This window comes from Nyctereutes procyonoides, unplaced genomic scaffold (genome assembly GCF_905146905.1).
Source record: "Nyctereutes procyonoides isolate TBG_1078 unplaced genomic scaffold, NYPRO_anot_genome, whole genome shotgun sequence".
Classification (NCBI taxonomy): Eukaryota; Metazoa; Chordata; class Mammalia; order Carnivora; family Canidae; genus Nyctereutes; species Nyctereutes procyonoides.
The window spans coordinates 50,985,320-51,009,006 of record NW_026575140.1 but is presented as its reverse complement, the minus strand read 5'-3'; positions in this window follow the sequence as shown (position 1 = coordinate 51,009,006).

Genomic DNA, 23,687 nt, shown 5'->3' with positions numbered 1-23,687 from the left:
AAATAAATCTTAAGAAAAAAAGAAGTGATGTGAACTTTTTAAAAGATGTGACTTTAATGAGGATATGGCCTTCAGTGCTTCTGATTGGAGTGATACTGCGTGGAGTCAAAGGTATTGGAGTGGCCAGAATGAGAATCTCAGTTCTGACTCCTAAACTAACAAAATTATTTTGGGTAGATGAGACTGCTGGAGTTGGCATTATTGGGTTAATTCAAACACCCTACTGCTTCAGTTTGGGTCCCCAAAAGCAAAGCCTGAGATGAGGTAGTTTATGTGGGATATGATTTCAGAAGCAAGAAAAAGAAAGCAGGAAGAGTCACACAGGGAGGAAGAAAAAACTGATACAGGGCAGACAAGGGGAGATGAACTCTACCAGGACCTTCTGGGAACATACAAACATACAAGTAGGGACTGGAACCTTTATCCACCAGCTCCTGCCTCTCATTGAAGGAGGATGATTGCCTCCAGGGATGTTTGATTAGGTGTGTGATGGCTGCACCTGCCCAGGCTCCAATGCACCAGAGAAGGCTCTAGAAAGTCCCTCCTTAGTGCTTTGGGGAGGGGTAAAACTGAGCTTTCTCAGAACTCTATGCACTGAAGCTTGACTGGGATCAGTGGTGGGCCAAGGAATTGTCCTTGGACATGTCTGTTAAACCACCCAATTCTATATTCTAGAGAATCCCATGAGCAGATCACCTGGGATCCCCCATTATAGTCAGTCATCACTCACCAAGACTGTTTAGTTTTTGGTAGTTTCTGACACAGGCACTCACTCACCCATGCATCCATTCATTTTTTCCTTAGTTATGTTCTGTATGTCTGCTATGTATCTGGCACTGTTCTAGGCACTAAGGATGCAGCAGTTAATAAAAGAGAAAACTCCTTGTGTCAAGGAGGAAAACAGACAAAGAAGTCAACAAGTGAAATATATAGTTTGGCATAAATACCAGGGAGAAAAATAAAACAGAGAGGAGTTCAGGAGGTACCAAAAGGATACTCCAGGAAGGCTGGAAGATGAACAGAAGAAACCTAATAATTCATCAAACTCAAATCTGTTTAATGTAGCAAATTGCCCTCATCTGGCTATCTCTCAGAAAACCAATGAACAAGTTTATAGAAAAATGTAACTCTTTCTGTGTTGTCTCATTTGAAGAAGAAGCTTATATTCAGACAGATTTGACCCAAAGGAATTAACACAATCCTGAGTGTGAATCCAAGGTGCAGATTCTCCAAGGGGAGTCAAGAGATCCAACACATCCTTAGAGCTTCAGCCACCTGAGGTTTTCCTGCATTTTTCAAATTGAGGATTTCAGCTTTGTGTATGGTATTCTGGTTCAGAAGTCATCTTGCAAAAGTAAAGATTCACACATTAATCAGTTTTCAGTAAACACAGGGTTTTTGCTCTGTTGCGAGGTCCATCCTTGGTCACTGGTCTTGTGAAAGTCACAGTTTAATTGCAGCTCTAATTATGACCAACCCTCACATGATAGCAGTAAATGATAACAATGAGAGCACAGGACTGTGTTCGTCTATATGGTGGCAGTTAAAAGTAAGTGGTAAAAAACTTGAAGAAAGACAGATTTTATAACAAACATCTCTCAAGACAGCTGGATTGTGAAAAGGATCTTGAAGAATAGGTAAATTTTAGTAGAGGGAGTTGATGATGGCATATTCTATGTGGGAAGTTGCAAAAATTGGGTAAGGTTGTGTTAGGTGTTGAGGAAGCCTCCAACATTTGTTCACACAACAGTGGATGAGCACCTAGCACACACCAGGCACTGTGCCAGGACATGGGACACATATAGCAAAGGAGTAGAGGCTGAGACAGGTGGCGATCAGAGGAGAGAGGTGGCACATGTCGGAGTGGGAGGGATCAGGAAGTCTGAGTGGGTCACACTAGTGTGAAACCTGGGTAAACATGGAGCTCAAAGCATGGTAGCAGAAATAGAAAAAAAAAGATTTTCTATGAAAAATAAGTCCATTGAATTTGGCAATTGATGGGAATAGGGATTGAAGGAGGGGGACACATTGACCCTGAGTTGTACGTGTGTGTATGTGTGTGTGTGTTAAGCTTGGGAGAATACAGTGCAGTTAACAGAAAAATGAAAGGCATGGAAGGAGGGCATGTTTTCTGAGGATCAGTGATTTTGATTCAGATAGATAGATAGATAAATAATATAATATAATAAAATCACTCTGAGCATCACCTTCCTTTGAAGTTAGAGAGTGAGCATTTGTGCCACACACTACAGTAAACACCTAAAGTAAAGGATGAAACAGTGTCCCAACCACCAAAGGGAGCTAACAGTTTTCATCTCCACTGAACAGACAAGGAAATGTGAGATTAGGGAGGTAACTTAGTGTCATTTCGCTCAAAGGCAAAGGAAGATGGGATGGCATGTCAATCCATTCGACTCCCAAGCCTGCATTCTCCAAGGACTGCCATTGTCATAGGTTAAAATATTGGGTTATTTTCTGATTTTAAAAGTAATTTAGTTTAGCTAGTCATTGTTAACATTAAGTATTTGTAATTTTTTTTTCATACAATAGTAACACATGTCACTTGTAACAATATTCAAATATCAAAGATGTGAATGTGAGGAGCGCCTGGGTGGCTCAGTCGGTTAAGTGCCTGACTCTTAGTTTTGGCTTAGGTCGTGATCTCAGGGTCATGAGACTGAGCCTCACATTGGGTTCTACTGAGCGTGGAGCCTGCTTAAGATTTTCTCACTCTGTCCCTCTTTCCTCTGTTTATGCACTCTATCTCTCTCTCTCTAAAAATCAAAACAAAACAAAAGATGTAAATGTGAAAGACTCCAATAACTTCAACCCTCCCCTCCTTCCAGAAAATACACCATATAGTGTTTGTATATATTAGTGTAGGTTGAATTCTCTATTAATTCTAGTTTTTAAATAAGTCTTCTTACCTTGCTGCACCTTGTCTCTATATAAAAAGTCATCTAGTTAGGTCTGCAAGAAGAGAAACCCTTTATCACATTCATGCCATAACCTTCGGTTCGAGTGAAAGGACTTAAGTTCTTTATGAGAGAAAAGAATATTCTTTTCAGTTCTGTCTTGGATAATCGCCTCTAGGTTTAACCTATTTCTTTCATTTCCCACATGTCCAGATTTCAGGCCAAGGAATCAGCTTTATAACTTCTGATGTTGCCCATCTCTGCAGAGTTCTTTCTTCCTATCTGACACAGCCTGAATGTGTATGGACTTTCATGAGCAACTTTTTCACTAATAAAAATATGCCAGCCTATATCTCCAGGCTTCCAACCTCAGAGAAACTGATTCAGATTCAAATTCCCACATATGAGGAATGCACTGACATGCATAATAGGAATGTCAGTAGGGACAATATAGGGTTGTTTTCTCAAAAGGAAACACACTATGATAAATGAATAGGGCAAAACATGCGTTGAGGGGAGAAGATTAGTATGCTTTGTTGACCTAGACTTTGTCACTTACTGCCCTAAGCACTGAGGATACAGCAGTAAGCACAATAGACAATCCTATGAAGCCGAAGCTTAATATCTGTGGAGAGATAAGTAAATAATGAACATGCATGAAAATTACAGATTGTGATACTGTAATGAAGGAAACAATCAGCTGAGAAAATAGAGGGTGTCAGGGGAGTCTCTTCAGAACAAGCAATCAGAAATAGTTCCTGGGGCACCTGGGTGGCTCAGCAGTTGAGCATCGGCCTTTGGCTCAGGGCATGATCCCGGGGTCCTGGGATTGAGTTCCATATCTGGCTCCCTGTGGGGAGCTTCTCCCTCTGCCTGTGTCTCTGCCTCTCTCTGTGTGTCTCTCATGCATAAAAAAATAAAATATTTTAAAAAAAAGAGAGAGAGGAAAGAAATAGTTCCTTTGAGGTGAGCCCTGAAGGATAAAAACCAGTCTAGTCTTCTCACTGTCACTATTCACTAGTTCAATTTTCACCTTGATTGAACCTGATCTGATCCCCATGCCTACAACCATGCAGTTGATACTTGCTAGTAAAATCATGTCTTCAGAGTGCCTGGTCTCACTTTTAAATCCATCATTGCAAACATCAAAGAAGCATGCAAGACCCTCTAGAAATCCTACCGAACCCCCTAAAAAGTGTTTTCACACACAACTAGTCAAAATCCCAGCAGATAATAGGGTCCAATGTAGATGGCTCAAAGGACTTTAAATAAAAGGAACTCTGGGGACAGATTTAAGAAAAGCCCTAAGAGATACCCCTAATATCCTCACTGAGAGATGAGCAAAAGTGGGGAGCAGTCACCCCCTAAAATCTGAAGGGAAAAAAGGAGAAGGTAGCAGTATTACTGAATCATGGAGGAAGTTAGAGCCACAGACAAGAGGCCATCTTGCAGGAGCATCAATTTTTGAGGGAACCAAGGGAAACAGCTAGAGTTTTCTCCCCCTGCTCTCAATCTCCTGCCAGTGCCTTTCTTCCAGTGGCAAACCCAACCAGAAGCCAGCAGACAGGGAAGTTAAGATGACATGGTCAATGGCTTGTAGGTGCGGAGTAGGGTAAGGAATGTACCACTCTCCCAGAAGCTGATGTCATGCCTTCCCTTTCACCTCAAAAGTCCAACTCTGTGGTACAGTCACTGGAAATTAGTTCCTATAAATTTGAACATAAATTTACCACATGACCCACTGGTCTCATTCCTAACTATTTACCCAAGAAAGATGAAAATTCACACAAAACCTGTGCATGACTGTTTAGAGTGCCTTTCTTTAAAATTCCCTGAAAATAACTGGAAATAGTCCAAATGCATATAATCACACTCCATTCAACAATAAAAAAAATGAGTCACTGATACACATAAAACATGGAAAACATGCATTAATTTCAAATGTGTCATGTTAAATGCAGAAAGCCAGACTTAAAAGCCATTCTTTTTTATGATTGAGTAATATTCCATTGTATATATGTATCATATCTTCTTTATCTATTCATCTGTCAGTAGACACTTGGGCTGCTTCCATATCTTGGCTATTGTAAATAAAGCTGCTGTAAACATAGCGGTGCATGTATCCCTTTGAGTTAGTATTCTTGTATTATTTGGTTAAATACCCAGTAGTGCAATTACTGGGTCATATAGTAGTTCTTTTTTCACTTTTTTTTCTTTTTCACTTTTTGAAGCCCCTCCATATTGTTTTCCCCAGTGGCTGCACCAACTTGCATTCCCACCAATGGTGCCAGAGGGTTTCTTTTACTCTACATCCTCACCAACACCTGTTGTTTCCTGTGTTTTTGATTTTAGACATTCTGATGGGTGTGAGATACCACAATGGTATCTCATTGTGGTTTTGATTTGCATTTCCCCGACAATTGGTGATGTTGAACATCTTTTCATGTGTCTGTTGGCCATCTAGATGTCTTCGTTGGGAAAATGGAATATTATTCAGCCAATAAAAAGAACTAAATCTTTTTGCAACAACGCGGATAGAACTAGAGAGTATAATGTTAAGGGAAAAAAGTCAAACAGAGAAAGACTAAATACCATATGATTTCACTCATATATGGAATTTAAGAAATTAAACAAATGAGCAAAGGCAAAAAAATAGACAAACCAAAAAACAGATTCTTATCTATGTAGAACACATAGATGGTGACCAGAGGGGAGCTGCGGGGGGCGGGGGGGATGGGGGAAATAGGTGAAGAGGATGAAGAGTGTACTTGTCTGAGTAATGTGTAGAATTACTGAATCACTATATGGTGCATCTGAAGCTAATATAACACTGCATGTTAAGCACACTAGAGTGAAAATTTAAAACAACAGGAAACTACATACTTTATAAAACAATATGATATTTTGGAAAAGACAAAACTATAAGGACAGAAATCAGATCAATGGCTGGCAGGGTCTAGGGCAGAGAGAAGAGCTACAAAGGGCACAACAGAATTTTAGGGGTGCTTGCGTGACTCAGTTAGTTATTAAGACTTCCTCTGGTGCTCAGCATCCTTCCCATCTTGGCTTCTCCAGTGAGTCCTTCCTGTCCTCCCCAGTTCAGTACCAGTCCTCCACCAGCTCCTTCCACATACAGACAACACTCTCCTTCCATGCCACGGCTCACTCCAGTTTCTGCTCTGCTCCTCTGCTCCTTCACTACAAAATACCTTCAGAGGTGATCACCGCAAGCTTTCTCCACTCTCTCACTTCTAATCCACCCTTTAAAATCCTCCTGAAAGCTTTCAAATGTAAAGAAAATGATAAATAATAATATAACAAGCCCCATGTTTTCAATATCCAAATTTAACAGATGTTAGCACTTAGCTATATTTGCTCAAGATTATCTTAAAAAAAAAAAGCATTACCTATAGAACTGAACCTCCCAATCCTGTTACTCCTCATTCCCCAGAGTTAACCTCTATTCTAAATTCAATATGTATCATTCCCTTTATGGTTTTATGTTTTGCTGTATCTGCATGTGCCCATAAATGATATATAGAGTTGTATAATGTGTATTTAAACCTTATATAACAGATATTGTACTATACATACCTTTGTTATTTACATTTTTAGTATTTTATTTAAATTCAATTTGCCAACATGTAATATAATACCCAGTGCTCCCATCAAGTGCCCTCCTTCATGCCCATCACCCAGTTACCCCATGCCCCTATTATTCACATTTTTAATTGCTTCTTGTATCCTATTTCTTCCTTTGTTTTTTTTTTTTCATTGTTGGACTACATTATTTTACAATTCTTTGAGAATACAATTCTTTGAGAATAAGTTTGTGGACATTAACTTTCTAATTCCTGGCATGTCAGAAAAATTCTGTATTTTCTACACACTTAAATTATAGTTTTTCTGGACACAGAATTGTATTATGAACTCATTTATCTCATATGGTTGAATGTATCACCAACTACCTTCCTGTATCCAGGGCAGCCAGTGCTCTCATCTGTTCCTAGTTTTGTTATAACAGCACCCTATCCGCCTCTCTCAGGTTTAGAGATTTTTCTCTCCTTGGCATTCTGAAATTCCACCTGTACTGGTCAGAGTCCTTTTCCACATTATCCTCCTCTTGAAATTAGAAGACATGCCCTTCTTTAATTTGGGAAAATGTATACCCCATTGTTGCTTGAGGATTTCTTCCCCCATGTTTTCCCTGTTAGCCTTCTTCTGAAATTCCTTTTGGATTGACATTGGACCTTCTAGATCTATCCTTCATTTTCTATTTTCCTCCTAGACAGTTGATCCTTTTGACTTTGTATTTCATGAGAATTGTTTTATTCTATTCTCCATTTCCCTTAATTTTGCTTTCCAGCCCATCTATGATGTTGAGAGTTTTTGTTGTGCTGTGTTGTGCTTTTAAGTTTTTATTTAAATTCCAGTTAACCTACAGTGTAATATTGGTTTCAGGTGTAGAATTTAGTGATTCAATACTTCCATACAACACCCAGTGTTTTGCTGTTTTGTTTTTTTAATTTTGACAGTCAAGCTTTCAATTCCAGGATCTTCTATGAGTGGAATACCCTCTTGTATTTCTCTGAGGACCACTGTCCTCTTTGTCTTGTGTTAACTCTGTTTTCTTTGGGTAGATGCACTAGGTAGCTGGCTCTCAGGGCATTAGTATTCTGTAAGTGTGTCATGCTCCCCAAGTCTCTGCACAAATGCCTGAGCTCAGCCTTCTTTATGAAGGGAAATGATGGGGCCCACTGCCTTGTGGGAGGTGCCAGAGACCATTCTTTCACATGGAAGGGCTCTCTGTTCTGGGTCTAGCCACCATCAAGGCACTGGGCACTCTCTTTCCTAGGTGCTCCTGAGACCAACTATCCTGTACTCACTGCCTGACCCAAAGTTCATGTGTTGGTAGAGGTAGTGATGTAGGATGTTGAAGGGCTACCCACTGGGCTGTTTCACTCTATCCCCAAACCTCTCTTACTCTTGATGTCTATACCTCCTCATTCTTGATGTCCACACCTTTGGATGGACCCTTTGGCATATAACTGCTCTCCCATGTTTTGAAATGTGACGCTCCTCTCCAAACTGAACTCCTTTGCTTTTTTTTCACCTTTCAGGAATTCAACATAATTTATGCCAAAAAAGTCAACACTTTTCTTTCATTTTCCAAACTATTAGGATTTGGGTGTCCTTTTGCTATAATGTCTAGGGATTGGGACAGAAGGGGAAGGGCTGAAACATGTGCTCATTCGGTCACCCTTGAATCATAATTCTATATTATAATTTTATAAGTGACATCTTTACAAATTGTCCTATTAACATTAAAATATTTTTTTTATTTTGAATCATTTAAGCATTCCCTAGTGAGGAACATGTATACGTATGTATTTGTGCATTTGTGTATGTGTATCTTTTTTCTTATCTTTCATATTTCTTGGTTAGCGCTTCCAGAACTATTTTGCTTAGCACTGCTCATGGTGGGTGGCCTGTCCAGTCCCCTATTACTAGCAACTCTTGCCCTCTTCACTATCCAAGATAGAATATGGGGGGCCCACCAACAGCCATAGGAGTCTTCAACTCTGAACATAGTTGGTTAGACTAGGGAGGAGTCTGACAGAAGTTGCATGAATCAAAGCCTCTTTTCCATAAATCTGGAAAAAAAAATCACGTAAACCCAGAATCAAAGCTCTACTAACTGAAATGAAGATCAATGTCAAGGAGCTATAAGAGGCTGAGTTCTGAAGGATTGTACCTCACTGAAGTATGCCGACATGGTCTAGACAGGAAGGAGGATATGAGGGTCCTTTGGAGGAGGGAAGCTACCACAATTGAGGGGCTGATGGAAGGCCAGAGGTGTAAAAGGTAGAGCTCCAGGGAGAATGCCTTTCTTCTCCTCCTCATCACCATCAACTGCATCTGTGCCCTGTGCTGCTCCAAGTAACTTGTAGGTATTAATGCACTGAGATGAGGAAGAAGAGCTGAGGAGGAACCACACCCTCAGGACAAAGAAGCCATCTTCAAGATTTTGGTTCCCATCTGAGGAACAAAAGGAAGTAATTAAAGTTATTAAGAACAGTAACATGACTAAATGTACAGATTAAAGGAATATTCTGACCCAACTCCAGAGAATGGGAAGAAGTTCAGTGAGATTAGAAGCTGGAAGACCAATGTGAAGCTAATTCATGGGCCCACATCTTTATCTTAACCCCAACTTTAATGGAACCACCCAGCATTGAGAAGAAACTAAGTGTGATGGTCTCAATAATTCCATTAATTCTGTGAAGGACACATATTACTAGATTACTCAGATTTTTTTGTGTTTATTGTAAGTCAGGGATGTAAGTGAATTCTATAAAAATATCTTTTTGGAATTAATTGAAATGAATTTTTGTCTTTTTTGGTCATTAACATATTAATATGTTTTTCTAAATATATAAATATATGTATGTATATATTTCTAGAGGAAAACCTACTCGGTCATGTAGTATATTTTATTTATGGGAATGAGAGGATTTTTTTCTCTTTATGTTAATAAGCAAAGCTGATATATGGTTTTACTTTGAAAGATCTTTCTCTGATATCACATTTAACCTAACTTTTAGATTAGGTTAGCTCTCCTTTTTCCCCTGCCCAGAAGCAATTTAAATAGCCAAAGTTTAAAAAAATAAAAATAAAAAATAAAAAAATAAATAGCTGAAGTTTCATAAGGTCCTGCAAAGAATTTATCCATGAAACTGTCTAGGGCTAGGGAAATAGTTCTTTGACAACTTTGCTAATTTTTCTCTTCATTATCTTGTTATTTTACAGTTAGATTTATAGTCTTTGTAAATTCCTCACTTAGTCCAGATTATTAACATAGACCAGAATATATTTCTCTCATTTCTTAATCTTCCTTATGTGTGTAAATGTCTTCTATCAGCCTTAATTTGAATGTATTTTCCCCCTCACTAATCTTCGTATAGACACGTTCATCTTGTCAATGTTTTCAAAGAAATCAGTTCTTAGAATTATTTATCAGCTATGCAGATTGTTTTCTGTCTTAAACGTAGTAATTTCTGTGTATCTTCCTCTAATTTCCATACTTATTTTAAGTGATTTTTCACCATCTTGAGTTGAATATTTATTTACATACATTTTCCTTATCTAATTAATTCATTTAAAGCTATGCATTTCCCTGGTATTACAGCCTTGACCATGTCTCACATTTTGATATGTACTGTATTTAATAGCCCTCTGAAATCCAAAAGTACCTGATTCTTGTTTAGTTTTGTTTTGAATGTGGAGGACACTATCAATTTTATTGCTCTGACTTATTTCTTGATTTCTAAAATCCCCACACTTTTGTTACAGGCTTAAAATGCCACATATTATGAAATGCATAGCTCTTATGCCATAGGAGTAAGGCAGAATCTGCTTTCTTATCTTATTTTTCTTCTTTCCTTCATCTTCACCACATGATGCAGATCGTGTCTTGGTGTCCACATAACAAAACATGGCTTAAGAATCATGGTGCCCTCCTCTTCCCAGCTCAGAGGTAAAACATCCTCTGTAGAGTGATATCCAGAAACGCACCTTTTTCTCATCAGTTGCTCTTAAAGTGTGCTGAAACTCATGATTAAAATAGGTACCTTTTTTTTAGGTTTCAATACTCAATATTCTAAGAATGAAGTGACATCAGAGAAGTAATTGCTATAGCACAAGATGTTGAAAAGGTGAATAATAAAAATCAGATGGATTTCTTGGACGGGAAATCAGTTTACAGTTCAAACACAGGGCCTGGGTGGAGACACAGAACCAGGGAAAGAAATTAAAACATGTAAGAGTCAAGGGTAATGGTCAGAACAGCTTCAGAAAATGAGGCTGAATTGACAAGCAAGCATGAGAGTCCAGCAAGGAAGGATGGCCAGAAGGACAGAGTTCCATTTTGTGGTTGGCCCATTAAAAGTCCTTTGCTCATGTGAAACTGTTAAAAGAATTGAGATTGCATGATGCATCCAGATAAACTTGTTTGTTTTTGATGTGTTTTCTCATATTTTTATTATCATTTGGTAGCTTTGGTCTTTATTATGCATCCCTTGCTGTATGAGATGGGTCTTTATTATACATCTGGATGAAATTGGAATCTATGAAAGTTATGAGTAAAAGCTCCTCAAAGAAACAAGATAGTCACCAGTCAGTAGAATAGATAATCAGGTCACTGATCCAGAAAATACTCTCCCTTGGATGGATACTACCATCCCTTACTATCTACCTTTGTGGTAGCTCCCTTCAAAATGCACTCCATGAAATCCTGTTCTTGTTCATACATGCTACTTCTTTAGTCAAGAAGTGATTTCTAATTCCTCTCTCCTTGAATCTTGGTTGACCTCATTGACTTGCTTCATGAATAGCATGCAGCAAAAGCAATATTACATCTATGACTTTCTAGGCTAGGTCATAAGAAGCCTTGCAGTTTCCATTCTGGTCTTTTGGACTGTTCACTCTTGGGATTCATGCACCATGTTGTAAGAAGCCTGTGCCATGTGGAAATGCCACATGTAGGTGTGCCAGTTGTCAACCTCAGTCTTCGTGGCCATTCAATGCAACTGGACCTTTAGCTGACTGCAGCCTCATCTGTTATATCTGCATCTGTATAAAACACCGCAAATGAGAAATGAGCTGGGTTCAGTCAATCCAAAGAACCAGGAGAAATAATAATAAATTGTTCTATACCAGAACATTTGGGGTAGTTTTTACATAGTGATAGGCACTCAGAATAATCATCTCTGTTTCAATGATCCAAATAAATGCCCTACCGAGGGATATGTGCATTCTCCTCATTTTTAGACATATAATACCTTCCTTTAGGTTAAAGTCAAACCATGTGGCCTAGAAGCAAGTATACTTAGAATATTTCTACTTGGATCCACTAGTATGCTATTTGTTGGTCAAAGAGCAATATCCTTTCTAGGTTCTTATTGAAGATGGTGACACCTCATTTTTATCCCCATTGATCACCTAATGGTAATTACAGTGAATTTCCAGGCTCTGATTTTAGTAAACTGCTGAGTTTACTGTTTGGCTGAGTAGCTGTTGATATTTATCAACTGCCATTTATGTGCTGGGATAAAGACTATTGGGTCACAAAATAAATGGACTTTCTGTCCTCCCAGATCATTTAGCTCAAGAATTTAGTTAAAATATAAAGACATTATAATTCAAGGAAGAATGTGATGGGTCCCCAGCACAAGAGGCACAAATAGTCACATTAAGGCTCAAAAGAGGGAGAAGGCTTATATCACCCAGAAGACAGTGTGGAGCGGGATTAAGTAGAGACAGACCTAATTTGATTCCTAGATCTGCCACTAATCTGGACAAGTTACTTAACCTTCTACATTTATAATATAGAGATAAACATACTTAATTAACCAACAGTCTTTTAATAACTTTTTTAGCAGCTATCTTTATAGGATTATGAGAATAAGATAAAAATGAGGAAAAGAAACTCATGCTTATCTCCTAGAAGATGTTTTATTGATTATATAGCTGGTGTTATTATTAACATCATCCTCTAATTAGTAAGCTCATAAATGACTTAATGGGGACACAGCACTTGAGTTGGGACTTTTAAAAATGATGTTCTTACCTCACATGATGTACAAACGTTAACTATCCACTAAAATAGATCAGGGCTCTAAATGTAAGAGCCAAAACTATAAATCTCCAAGAAGAAAATGCAGGTATAAATTGTGTGACTTTGGATTTGACAATCAGTGGATTATTCACTATGCAGGCAAACACACACACACACACACACACACAAGGAACAAAAGAAAAAATAGATATGTTGAGCTTCATCAAAATTAAAGACTTTTGTGCTTCAAAACTAAAAGACATTATCAAGAAAGTGAAAATAACAATCCAAAGAATGGGAGAAAATATTTGCAGGTCATATATATGATAAGGAATTTGTATCTAGGATATACTTTAAAAACTCAATACTCAAAAAGAAAAATTAATTAATTAAAATGGAAAAATATCTGTATAGACATTCCTCCAAAGAAGATATAAAAATAACCGACAAGCATAAGAAAAGATGCCCAACAATATTAATCTTTGGGGAAACACAAATCAAAACCACAATGATATACTACTTCACTCCAGGATGCCAGGATGACTATAACCAAAAAGTCAGATGACAAGTATTGGTGAGAATGTGAGGAAATAAGAACCTTTACACACTGCTGACAAGGACATAAAATTGTGCATGCATTTCAGAAAACAGATTGTCAGATTCTCTATTAAACAGAGTTACCACATGACCCATCAATTCCACTCTTGGAGAGATATGCAAAAGGAATTGAGAGCGTGTATTCAAATAAGTATGTGTACCTGAAGTTTCACAGAAGCTCTATTCACAATAGCCAATAGGTGAAAACAGGCAAAATGTTTAACTCATGAATGAATAAGCAAATGTGGTATATCCAAATAATGGAATATTATTCCGCCATGAAAAGCAATGAAATACTGATACATACTACAAAATAACTCTTGAAAATGTCATACTAAATAAAAGAAGCCAATCACAGACCACAGGCTATATAATGCCATATACACGAAATGTCCAAAATATGCATGTCGACAGAGCAGAAAATAGATTGATGGTTGCCTACAGCTGGGTGAACAGGAAGCTGGATGATAACTAAAGAGTACAGGGTTTCTTTTTGAGTTAATGAAAATGCTCTAATATTGATTATAGAGGTGGCCAGACAACTCAGTGGATATACCAAAACCCATGGAGTTGTACATTTTAGATGAATGAATCACATAGTATGTGAGTTATATCTCAGTAGAGCTGTAACCGGAAAACGATGCCCAATATTTTAGCATATGGTGGTGAACATCAGTGACAGAAGGTGGAATGCAGAGAATCCAGGTGGAGAAGAGCATGTGTAGCGATATGGGGGTGGGAATATTATCAAAGAGTAAGGAATTTGTAGGCCTTATCATTGAAAATTAGTCTCAGGCGAGGCAGTATGATGGAGGGTTATGAGGGCCAAAACATTCACCAAATACTGTGCCCAAAATTGATCCATCAACAATAGATTGGAGACCAGAACCAGTGTAGTGACAATGGAAAGGAATGGACACATTCAAGAAACGTTGTGATTGAGTTGATAGGTTGTTAGCTTTGTTTGATCAAGAGGGTGTCAGTATTTGAGGGACTCAAATATGACTGTATAGTTTTGAGTCTATGAATAGGAAAAATGATGCTGAGCCTATGGGAATCAAAAGTCAGGAAAAGGGCAGCCCTGGTGGCTCAGCGGTTTAGCGCTGCCTTCAGCCCAGGGCCTGATCCTGGAGACCCAGGATCGAGTCCCACATCGGGCTCCCTGCATGGAGCCTGCTTCTCCCTCTGCCTGTGTCTCTGCCATTCTCTCTCTCTCAGGAATAAATAAATAAAATATTTTTTAAAAAAGTCAGGAAAAGGAGCTGTTTGGGAGAGTATGTGGTAATTTAGGTTTGGACACACAGACTGCAGAAGAGAAAGTACAGAGAGGTGGGCAAAGATAGAGCCCTGGAAAACACTTACATGCCCTAGCTGTGAAATGGGCCTAATGAGGCTCGCCTCATTCTAGTAGGTTTTTGGTTTTGCTCTTGGTATTTGGTTTTGTGAGTTGGGGGGGTTGGGGAGATGGGAGGTGGGGAAGCCTGACATTTATTATTGACTCTGCATAAGGCACTCTAAGAGGGTTTATTTTTTTAATAGGCATTGTCTTATTTGTTCACAACAACCCCCACAGAGTACGTATTACTTTTCTTATCATCAGAATTTGAAACCAGATCAAGTCAGTTAATGATCATGTCTATTTCTCTTGGTCATAAGGCTGAAATGAGGCAATGTATCTGATTGCCTAGCCCAGGTTCTGGCATTCACAGGTGTTCTACAAATACTAGCTTTCTTTCCCCACACCTGCAGCAACCTGCCGTCCATGGTTGGTGATCTTGTCTCAAAACCAGGATTTGAATTTATTAACTAGCCTCTCTTCCTCTCCTACCCAACTTCTTTGGCAAACTGCAGGTGGTACCACAAAGCTTTATTTCTCTGCCATGGGTAACTGCCATGCTTGATGACTCCATTCCTTGTACATCTGCACTCCCCCTTTTTCTCTCCTTCCCTCTCACCCCACCAACATCCCTTTAGGCCTTTGCTGAACCAGTGGGGTTGAATAATGATAAATGTGCATTGGATTTGAGGCTACGGTTAAATGCTTGTTGGGAATTTGGTGGAGGCCCACACACACATCTCATTTATAACTTACGTCACTGGAATCAAGGCTGCTAGAAACAGAAAGATGATGATCTCCTGCCATCATCTCCAGCTAATCTCAAACACAGGAGAGGAAAACTGCAGAAGGCTCATCTCTGCTAGCTTTTACAACAGTAAATTGTAGCTCATCAGAGCCAATTCTTCAAACCATTTCCTTTAATCTAAACCAGGATTTCTCATCTCCCCTTTTATGATCCCATTTCGGGGCTCTGTGAAGAGATTGAGCAGCATGCCCATATGTTATCATTCTAATGAAAACAATCAGAGCCTAGTGATTATTAATCACCTGGCCTTATCATCCATTAAAGAAAAGTCTTATTAACCAAAAGGCATATGTTTTGTTCCTGAATTCCAGAGATAAAAACCTAAAGGAGATGAGGGAAGTGAACTAAAGCTCTGGTTGTGTTGGAATTTTGGAAATGAATTACATCTTGTCAGTAGCCTTCTTAATTAAGCACTCATAAGGAGTTGGAAATAAAAAATATTCAGCCTCAGATGTGGTTGCCTGAGTGTGTTTCTCTTGTTGTTATTGTAATTCTCATAGTTTGACATTAAGTTTTGGAACTGCAGGAAAACCAGAGTAGCTTTAATCGGCTTTTAAACTAGTGTGCAGCAATCGTTAGGCCCCCTAAGTGGTCCTTGATGATCTTATTTGAATGGGACACTTTGAGGAAATCATGGTGTAGCATCGTTTAAATGCCTTGTTGTACAGAATTTAAAGTTGTCTGTAAAAGGAAAACATTGTATAAACCATTTAAGGAATGTGATTAGATTAGAAGACTGGTAGGTAATTACAAACAGAGCCTTTGATCATGACCTCGGAAATGGGAGTACCCAAGTTTCCGGTACAATGTGCAACGTGAAGTTAGCAGTTTCAGCAGGACAGGCATTGTCTGAAAGTGGTTCTAACTTTATGAAAGTCATTGTCCCTGGATGCTAAACCTGTGGTTGTCTGTGGTAATGCTTCCCTGGCCCCACGAATTAAGCAAACCAAGCCCCTGCTTAAAACCTGAGATTGTTTAGGGCACCTAGGTGGCTCAGTGGTTGACCATCTGCCTTTGGCTTAAGTCGTGATCCTTGGGGTCCTGGGATCAAGTTCCACAATGGGCTCCCCATGGGGAGCCTGCTTCTCCCTCTGCCTGTGTCTCTGCCTCTCTCTCCGTGTCTCTCATGAATAAATAAATAAAATCTTAAAAAAAACCCACAAACAAATATATATATTAAAAAACAAAAACAAACAAACAAAAACCGACCCTTGAGTTGTTTAGAATTGCTTTCCTGGAGGTTCCATTTAGGATAGCTGGAAGGAGACCCAAGAGCCTTTATTTTTACAGAGCTTCACTAGGGAATTCCAATATACCTCCAGACATAGAGCTATAGGTCCACACCCTGTGGTCAGCTTGTGTGGATTCCAGAGGGATTGTCTCTGGCCTGACACCAGCTCACCACTTGATGGTATTATTCATGTCTCACCCTCCAGCAAAAGGTTTTTGACCTGAGGTATGGGAGAATTGAATATATTCTGGAAGAGCCAAAGAGTTTGATTTTTCATTCCTTTGGCTCTAAATAATTCCCCTAAGTAAGAAATCCAAATATTACCTCTTCCTGAGGCTTACCCTCCACGTTTCAACTCACAATGTCTCTCAGCAGCCCTTGTTTAATATTTGGGTGACAATACATTTCTCAACACTTAGAAATAAGTCCTCCACGGCCATTAGGATGATAAAATATTTGGCTGCCAATAGTGTGCAGGGCAGGTTTGCAAGGCTCTCAAAAGACATCAAAGTTTCCCATTGCCAGAAACTGTGGGGGGAAAGTAGTGTGAAGGAGAACCTCCTGATGCAGTGTGTGAGCTGAGGACCAGTTCCTGGCTTGGATTTATGAGCTGTGAGCTGCCGTCCTCGAATGTCTGCATGGCCAGGGGGTGAGGTCACCAGGAAGCAGGTGTGTGGCTCCCTAACAGGTGTTTCCAAAGGAACCTTTCAGTCCTGGCTTCACTGCTACCTGGAGCAAAGGGCCAAGGGATGTCAGACAGAGGAATCCTCAGTAGTGGTCTTAGATCAACACGAATGTTCCCCTAAAGGAAATTGCTAGGGCTGAAAACCACTGTCACATGATTGGAAAAGCTATGTCAGAAAACTGAGATGAATTTCAGTGCGTGCTGAGGCTGACGTCTGAGAATTGTAGGGCAACTGGGAGATGTTAAACTCTAAAGAATGAATTCCTAAAAATGGGTAGTTTTCTTGCTCTCACCTTCTTGGGGGTCCAGATGGGAAGGTGGGAAAGGAGGCAAAAGCTGAAAGGAATGGGTGTACCACCCAAGAAGAGGGCTGTGGTGCACGCATGGTTCTGTCTGGGAGCCCATCTCTGAGACGTCAGCTCTCTGCCATCTTCCTTCTGCGCAGTCAGGGGGCAGAGCCTAGGCCCCTACTCTAGGCTTGGACAGGTGACCTGGTGTCCAACTGGAATCCCCCAGTCTTTTACAGACTTATTGGAAATTTCTGTGCTCTTTCTACCAGGTTGATGAGCCCCTTGGAAGTAAAGCTCTATTTCCCTGGGCCCAGTTGGGGTACCACATGAAGAAGGCCAACCTGAGGGCAAAGACAGCCTAAAGAACCCAGAGTTGACAGAGGGAGGGCCTGAGAGCACCGTTTGAGTTCATGATCCCAGCCATGCCTAGAGTCACCCTGGTTTAATTTACATGAGCCCATGGAGTCCCGTCTTTGCAAAACACACTGTTTGTGAACAGAAGATCTAGACTTGACCATGTCTCCAAAAGAAAAAAATGTCCTGGTAGCCCATTAAAAATCATGCTTCTGTGGGTTATAGAAAGAAATTGGGGAATCTGAGATGGAACCCTGGCCATTTGGCTCCCTGTGGCATACTTGGAAAATCACTTATATTTTGAATGTGTCAGATTTTCTTATTTATATAATCATAGGGTGGACCAAGGTCAATTCTTTGACTCCATTATCTTGCTAAGAACTTGACAATCTTACAATCGAACACCATCTTTAACCTGATGTAAGTTCTCTACGTTTATTGCTCAATTATATTGCCCACTTTAAATGTGTTCACCTGTAGAGGAAAGAATTAAAAATTTGACCTCATAAGGGTTAGAAGCCATTTGCTTTTTATCTGTGGTTAATTCTGCTTCGTGATGGCCAATAGGAGAAAAACAAGTTAGGGCAAGAATTCTCTGCAGACAAATACAGTAGTTCCAGGGAGCTTTCCCGGCTGTCTCTCACTGGGCTTCTGTGTTCAGAGCAAAAAGAGACATTGTCTATCCACAGCTTACAGAGGATTAATGTCTGCAGGTTTCTCCAACTGCTGTCTCAAACCCTAGAATCCTGGAAATACTTCCTTATTGGATTAGTGACTGCTAAACGCCTCAAAACGAATACAGTTACTCTAATATGAAGTATTCAGATATAATTTGTGAAATGAAGATGCCCTGACTTCGTATCCCTTATAATTAAACATCTAGAGAGACAGAGCCTGGCTTCTGTTTTAATAACAAATAAAGCTCTGCTCACTTCCTCTTCACACCCTCTCAGGAGGAGCTAAGCAAGCCTGTAGACCAGCAATCAAGGTGGACTCACCTCCCCAAATAGGTCTCTTCCCACCTATAAATCAGAGGTAACGAAATTTGCCATGTCCCTGCTTTTAGCTCAGAATGGGAGTGGAGTGGCCAAAGACTGAACTGCCCTCTAAATGCAATGCATCGATTTGTGAGCCTTTCAGGTTTGGTTTGGAGAGAGAGGGAAAAAGAAAAGGCTGATTCAATTTTCTGCTAAATGTTTTCTTTCTCCTCTAAGTTAGTCCTTAGAAATTCTGACAGTTGCGAAGCTGGTTTTTGGTTATTCTGAAAAATCCACCTGAACTCAAGGTAAGGAATTCCTGAATCCACGTGGAGTTATGTCTGACAGCTGAACACAAGAACACTTGGGGTCTTGTGGCTCAAGCATCTGCCTTTGGCTCAGGGCATGATCCTGGAGTGTCAGGAACAAGTCCTGCATTGGGCTTCCCATGGGGAGTCTGCCTGTGTCTCTGCCTCTCTCTATGTCTCTCATGAATAATATAAATTTAAAAATTAAAAAAAAAAACAATACTTGAGGTCTGAGTATTTATTTCCTCCAGCTCACTGCTGCCAGGCTGTGGTTTATCAATGGCTCCGCACCTCTACCTAAGGAGTGTCCTCTTCCCATGGCTGCATCCGCCTAGGGGTGTGGATGGCTTTTCCTACTAGTAGTCACTGGTGCACTGCTATTTTTGGTTGGTTCACCAAACTCACACAGACCCTTCATAAACTCTTACTGGACATTTGGACCTCCATGTCAACACACATTAATGATAGACAGTAGTCGCAGTAGAAGTATAAGAAGTCAAAAAAGCCATTGATAATATTTTCCCCAGTGTCAAAGTAAGTCATAAATGTAGCCCTTCCCTTATAGTCTTCTGTATCTGTAGTCAGCATGATCAAAGATAGTTTTTCTCCACCCCATGTGGTTTCATTTCTAACATACCTGTGAGCACACATGCACATATGTGATTGAAAGCTGATTCCCAGCACCAGAACTTCCTGTGTGACTCTACCCACCTCTTCTGTTCCCCATGAATCCCCTGGCATCAAAGATCAAAGCCCTGTCTATTCCTACTCTTTTCAAATTTTACTTCAGGTATTCTTTCAGAGGACCCATCCAAGTTGCTGCAATCTCCAGCCTTTGCCTAGAAAGCCCAAGTCTGCAACTCTCAGGACCCACAGTTATACAGGCAACAGACAAAATGGACTGTCTGTTGGAACCAGCACATGGCTGTACCAGGGAGCATGAACAGCCCAAGGCCAGGGCCAGGGGGGAAGTAAGTGAGCCAGGAACCACAGATAGAGAAATATCAGACCAGTGGCATGAGGAAGGGGCTCTATCAGAATTGCCTCTGGGAGTCTTGAATGCCATCTACATGTCCTGGAGCAGAAGGGTGAAGACAATGTCTTATTATGAATTACAATGTCCAGATAGACTTACTTTTGGAGACCAGGAAATCAGATGAGCCCCAGAAGCTATGGTCTCAGAAGAATAGAATGAGAAGGGGTGAGGAAAGGTGCCTGCAGAGATGCTCCGGGAACATGACACAGGATTTGGAGCTGAGATAAGCCCTTCTGTCCATCCCCTAAAACTGTTAGCCTTGGAGTCATATGCTTCCAAAACTTGCCTGCACTTACATTGGTGGTCTTCTGTTTCTGTTTCCCTTGGCCTCGTCAGCCCACTCCTTTTAGAGCCAACTTTGGCTACACATTGGAATCATCCCAGTGGGCAGATTTAAAAATAGTGATACCTGGTCCTCATCCCTCCGACTCCCAGATTTTAATTTAATTGGTCTAACTTACAGCCTTGGGCATCTGGATTGTTAAAATCTTCCCCCAGGTGATCGCAATATACAGCCAAAGTCGAGAATCACTGCTTTCAAAAATGTCAACCAGACTTGGGTAATTAGGGAAATGGGCATCGTTGCCATATTTGGGTCAGTGAGAATGAGAACAGGCACTACCGGAATCCTGGAGCTGGACATTGTGGCAAAAGGATCAAAATGAGGCTGTACCACAGAGAAAATACAAAAGTAATATCTGAAGGATGTTTGGTGATGCTCTTTCTCATCCAGCCGGATTGTTTTCCTTTTGAGCAGTGAGCCTCAAAGCTTAACAGCATCCAAATAATCCAGAGGGCTAGAGCTCGTTAAAACACAGACTGTTGGGGCTCACCCCACGAGTTTCCAATCGGTAGGTTGGGTGGGTCCCTGACACTTGCATTTCTGACACATTCCCAGGTGATGCTGAGGCTGCTGGTCCAGGGACTGCACTTTGAGAAGCATGGCTCTAGAGAAAGTTCCTCTCCAGTTGTCCCTCACTCATTCTTGTTTTATGTGATTAAGACAGCAGTTCCTTTAGAGCCCCCGCGAGAGCCTTCCCATTCTGTGACCACACACCGGGAAACATTCATCATCCTGGGTTAGAAAGAGCAGTCAAATGTTATCTATTCCCCACCAGGTGCTTGCTACACAGTGCCCGAGGCCAGTGCAAACGCTCAAGGGGAACTTGGGTTTTAGCTGCTGTCATTAAAAAGCTTGGAACCTGCACAGCAAGGAACGCCCTTGTGTCAGCAAGAGCATTTCCTCCTATGATCACAAATGGTTTCCAGTTGTAAAGAAAGCTCAGGGGAACATATGGAAAGAAAAATTGCCAAGTCCATGGCTAGAGTCTCAGTCTATCCCAAAATCGAATCGAAAAGAAAAGGAGAGGAATCCCTTGGCTTCTCTTTACCCGCTCTTGCACTCCTCACTGGGATGAATGAATTTTTTTTCCCCTGTATTTCCCATTTCCAATATTTGCTGAGAAACTACCTCTTGAGATGTAAGTGGACACTCAAGAGAGGTTTCAAACACTTTGATTAATATATGAGTCGTCAATGTTTTATCTTTTCTCCCAAACACAAGCATCTCACTATTCATTTTTAATTGTTGCCTTTTTGCTTTTTGCACTGAAACACATTTTGGAAATGGAAAAATTGGCGCCACTTTGGCCTCAGCAGAAGAAAATGTGAACGGTTGAGACAAAGGCCTAAATTCTGTTGGGCTTTTCCATGGTCACCTTTTTACAGAGGCTCATCTTAGCCAAACTAGTCTCTCAGTCTAGGTGAAGGCCATGATCTTTTGTTTGTTTTCAGCCGCCATCCACAATGAAGCTTTGGGACCGTCATGACCTGACTCTAAAGGTGTGAATTGCAAATGACAGGTTGCATCTCTGGTTCCCTGGGATATGCACTTCCTTGATGCGTATGCACACACACCTAGGCTGCCTAGATCACGGATAATGGACATGGGACCATAGAGGATGGGGATCTTTTCTACCACTGCCTTGATTGACACAAACAGGCATGGTGGACTAGCTCGGTGTCTCCTGAAATCTACTGCTTGGGACACCAATTCTACAAATGCTAGCTATTGTTGGGTGTCGTGGACACATATCTTTGGAAACACTGAGTTGAAGAAAGGTAATCATGGGACACCTGGATGGCTCAGTGGTGGAGCATCTACCTGCCTGTGGCTCAGGGCATGATCCCTGGGTCCTGGCATTGAGTCCTGCCTTGGGCTCCCTGCAGGGTGCCTGCTTCTCCCTCTGCCTGTGTCTCTGCCTCTCTCTCTGTGTCTCTCATGAATAAATAAATAAAATCTTTTTTTAAAAAAAAGAAAGGTAATCATATTGATCTCTTTATTTCAGGACCCCTTAGTAATCTTAATATGTTAATGTGTATGGTGAATTTTCAAGAAGGGGGTTTATTGTACCATAGGAGACATATTTGATCTTAGGAAAAAAGGAGGGGAGCTTCTCTTGGGATATTTCTGAGCAACTTCTCTGGGAAACAATAGTTAGATAACGTCTAGTCTCTTCTCACATAAATTCCACATTCTGAGTCTCAAGCCTCCCCTATGTGGGAATAAGTCTTAACTAACCAACGAGACTCGGAGGTGGGGTTTGAGCCAACCATAACCATATACCTATGACCTAAGAAACAAAGCACTGTGAAGCCCTTCAAATGTTCCTCCCCTTCCCTCTCCATCACCTGGCTGGGGTAAGAAAGGGATTCTGGTGAAGAAGAAAAACCAACAGAGGACTTTAAAACACTAAGTTTCAACTTTTATAGGCATATTTTAGACATTTTCTTTCACTACCTTATATATAAAATACTTGGATCAGATTATTCCCACCAGGAGAGCTCTGCTTTGGCTAGAGACCCTTACAAGAGGCCAAAGCATTTTGATGGAATTCACTTTTTAAAGAACACCAGCCTTTGGGGCACCTGGGTGGTTCAGTGGATGAGCATCTGCCTCCAGCTCAGGTCATGATCCCAGGGTCCTGGGATCAAGTCCTGCATAGGGCAGCCTGCTTCTCCCTCTGCCTGTGTTTCTGCCTTTCTCTCTGTGTGTCTCTCATGAATAAATAAATAAAATCTTTAAAAAAAGAACGCCAGCCATTAATTATGTAAGTGGTGGTCAACAAATAAGTCCAGAATCAAAGACTGTGTTATCTCTTCAACTAATTTCCCTCAATTGCCTCTTGTGTCCTAATACATCATCTAATTTGACATCTGATCAAATCCACCAGTGTGATATGTATCTGCTACTAGTGATACTGTTCTCTAATATTCTATATGCTTTAATGTTCCAAAACTTTATCATTTACGTGTTACATTAATCATATATCACCAGGTATTATATGATTATATGATTCTGTAATTTCATACTCACAGAATGTTACACTTAAAAGTAAGCATTGTCAACATTTGTCTATTATAGGAGAGAAACCAAGTCTGAATGAAGTGATTATTATGAATTACACAATTTGTAATCAGCCAGAGCCAGGATTTGAACTAAAATCTAAAATCCATCTGAAACAAAAACCTGTT